Here is a 3,657-nt window from a genome sequence, read left to right on the forward strand (position 1 = left end):
GGTTGGCCGAGGTCTTGACCAGATTTAAATGGTGAGCTTCCGGTATGGTGGATGAGGGACCAAGGAAGCAGCCTACGAGTGAAGTGCTAGGTGACCTAGCGAAGGAGCTTAGAGGGTGCTGACCATACGGTGCTCGAGCTCTGGGTCACCGAAGATACCCATGTGTCCATCGAGGAAGAAAAATGGAACAAGGTGTTAGAGTTGTTTTCTGATTACGGGCATGGATCTGGTTGATTGGCCTTGTTGGCCCTCAACGGATGAGTCCATGGCTCTTTTATATGGATCTGTTGGTTGATCTTGCTGATCTTCAACAACGGACAGTCCATCTGGATTTTCTTATGTGATTATATTTTCGGGTATTATGAGCTAGGAACTATTGAAAAGGCCCCTGAGTGAACAGGTGGTGAGCATTCTGGTTGCCAATGATGCCATAGGTACACCGATGAAGGAATGATTGGAAATTAGAATTCAAGTTGGATATTTTGGAGGATTATGATCAGTGATACTATGGTTTCATTAAAAGATTGTTTTAAAGACAGCTGAATTTGTGAAATAGGCAATTTCATATTGAGTGTGTAAGTGGTGTGACTATCTTGAAGTTCACAGATTCAGCCTGTTTCACAGCTGAATCTGTGAAACAGGCAATTTCATATTGGGTGTGTAAGTGGTGTGACTATCTTGATGTTTGCTTGAAGTGCCGGCTAGGGGGCTTGGGGACTTTTTTCCCTGGTACCCGGGGCAAAACATAACCAAATTTCTAAATGGATCCTATCACTACAGTGGTTGGGCGTTGGCTAACCCATGGGATTAGATAGGGTTAGGCTGGACTGATGGATCCCTAAAATGAGACTCAATTTTGTTATATTACGATAGATGAAGTAAATCCCGAGTAGTCTTTGTTCTATGGAAAAGAATCAACAGCTGTGCCTTTTGATGAGGAAAAAAGCATTGGTCTCTATGATCCAAGTGCAAGTCTCTTCCTTGATCTAACCATGTGACTTACGGGTTTGGTCGGATCAGTTTGGTTAGTTAAGGCCCTTGACTACGTTAGAATAAAAATATCCTGGAGGAATAGCCTATGTTTGCTGGGCAAGGGAGTTTTTCTGGGTCTGATTTTGGAAGAACCGAGAGATTAGTCTCTTGTCCGGATATCTGTGGGCGAGGCCTCGAGTGAGAGGTTCTGCCCTGTACAAGAAGTACTACTTCCGCTGCTAGCACCCCAGAATTCGTTTGCGTGGAGGGGGCAGGGATCTTTCAGAGCTGAAAAAAGTTGCAGCGTCCACAAAGACAGAACTCATGAGAAAATATAGTGATAGGATGGGGAAGGTATGGATTACTATTGTTACTGATGATATTCTAGTATATTGCTATGTATGGGGATCTTGTTTGATTTCTTTATCATTTTTTTGGTTGCTTAATATATCTAACCCCACCCTTAGGGACGAGCGGTGGAAGAAGGTCTTGGCTCTAAAGTGGAATAATGATAGCTATGCCACTTTGGATAAGTTGAACGTTATTACAATTTCGGATGTGCTTGACGACAAAAAGTTATGTGGTTGGCACCTTTGGAGGCCAACAAAACTACCAGCAGTTCTATGTTTGGTTTGCCCAAGAGGCGACCATGATTACCAAGGGTATGTGAATTATACCACCTAGTGGTGATAATGTTGAATGCATCCATTTGGGTTAAGCTATTGCTTGAAGTGTTTGATGCTTGTTCTTTTTATTTTTAAGATGGATTGCGGGGGAGTGGTTTTGGAGAAGATCCTCTAGAGAGCAGAGGAGGCTTTTAGTGACTTGGTCAACATGCCAGATGCTCTTGTTTTGCCTACTGATTGATTGTCATTGAGGGAATTTTATGGAGAGGTCGTGTTGGAAAAAGGTAGACAACTATTTGGTTTGGTGAAGTGGGTAGAGAGCAAGGACAGGAGTGAGGAGCTGAAAGAGCTTAGAAAATTGGATTTGTTTAGATGGCTGTCCATAGAGTTGTCTTTAGGTTAGTTCTTAGCTTTGATGCCGTGTAATTTTATATCTGTTCTTTTGGTGTCTTGTTAGGTTGGAGTTACTTTTTCCTTTCTTGTTTTTGTTATTTCCTTGTTAGCTTGTTGACTATTATTGGTGTTTTGAGTAGGTTTCTTGATATATTGAAGCACTTGGGTGTCTTTACATATATTCCACTAATTTCTAGACATTGGCTAGTGATTGACAATATCGACACCACCACGTACCCTCCATATATGAGGTGTCTCACTAAGTGGGAATTAGACCACTTCCATTGTGGATAGATATGCACAAGGGGGAGCTACTTGAGAGAGACAAGGAGATGTAAGAGGACTTTAAGAAGAGTTTTGCACGTGTTGGTGTCGAGGAGAATAGATTTTTGCTGTCAGGTAATAATTTTGTTTTGATTTATGTTTCGTATTAATGTTGTTTCTTCTTTAGTACTTATGTTTGGTTATGGTGCTATTTGTGCATTAAGAACGCACTGCAAAGAAGCAGGACAAGGAGGTTATCAAGGAGAGTGCTGACGAGGTTGAGTTAGAGAATAGCATGAACAATGATATGGGTTAGTTTATTCCTGATTATGGATGGTTTTGCTTTCTTGTAATAGCTAGTTCTTTTAATTGCATGTTGCATTTTGCTCTTACATTGGGTGTTTTTGGTGGTTGTTTATGTAGATGTTGGTTGAGGTGTTGTCGTATAAAAAAGAACTATTTCTTTTGTGTTTTTGCCTAGACCTCCCAATGGGTTAGTTGCTCGAGGTCGAGATCATAGATATATGGTGGTTCAGGGAGATAACATTGCCATTGGGAGGGATTTCTCTCTAGGTCTCAAGAACCCAGTCTATACATAGATCCATGAACATGTTCTAAATCATGTTGGTGCGGGTGTACAGGCAGAGAACAAAGGTAGACTTGTCTCTTGGGCAGCGGATTTGGTTTTTCTTCATCTTCCATTTGGTGGTGTACATGTTGGTGGTGTACACACTCCCCCTTGGGATATGCTGATAGAGGACCACGATAGGTACGACTGTGCATTGGCTTCTTCTTCACTATCAGACTCTGTGCAACTCTTGATTGTCACATCTTCTTCAGGTATTGCTATTGAAAATCTATTCTTCATTTATCTTTTCTTGACTATTGCTTGAATTGCAAATAGAGTTTGGTAGTGTTTCTTTGTTTGGCAGGTTTGGGGATTGGGTTGATTGATAGATATTGTCAAGTTTCTTGGAAATTTGGCATCGAGTAATAGCGGTTCATCACTCGCCTTACGGTTATGTAGATATTGCCAACACGAGGACCAAGATTTGTTACTTTGCCTGTTGTAATGATTCTTTGAAATGATAAAAATATAGATTAATACTTATTTTGATCAAATAACCTTATCGACGTGAATGACTCTTCTTTCAGTGCTCGACATCTATGATGTTGTTTGTGTGTCGACTTGGTATGGATTCTCCCCTGTATGTCTCAGATAGCACATCGCTTTTTTAGACTCTCCACATGAGGCCCTTGGACACTTTGGTGTATCATCACATGCCTGCTAGCAGTCGAGTTATGAGCAAAGACGGTTCAGATTTGCGTGGTGCCTTGGAGATGAGCTCCACTTTTGTGGGGTGCTACTTGGAGCTTCTGTGCCGGTCTTGAGGCACGATGT

The 3,657-nt window shown here is 41.5% G+C and overlaps 1 long non-coding RNA gene across 1 annotated transcript; it reads left to right on the plus strand.

Annotated features, from left to right (window-relative positions):
* Nucleotides 1-2,480: 2,480 nt before the first annotated feature.
* Nucleotides 2,481-3,314, plus strand: LOC147642444 (uncharacterized). The gene is made up of 3 exons (XR_015262994.1): nt 2,481-2,566; nt 2,897-3,095; nt 3,188-3,314. It is a non-coding gene; the product is annotated as an uncharacterized LOC147642444 (long non-coding RNA).
* The last annotated feature ends 343 nt before the right edge of the window (nt 3,315-3,657 follow it).

This window comes from Cibotium barometz, chromosome 1 (genome assembly GCF_041138505.1).
Source record: "Cibotium barometz isolate CiBa-2024 chromosome 1, ASM4113850v1, whole genome shotgun sequence".
Classification (NCBI taxonomy): Eukaryota; Viridiplantae; Streptophyta; class Polypodiopsida; order Cyatheales; family Cibotiaceae; genus Cibotium; species Cibotium barometz.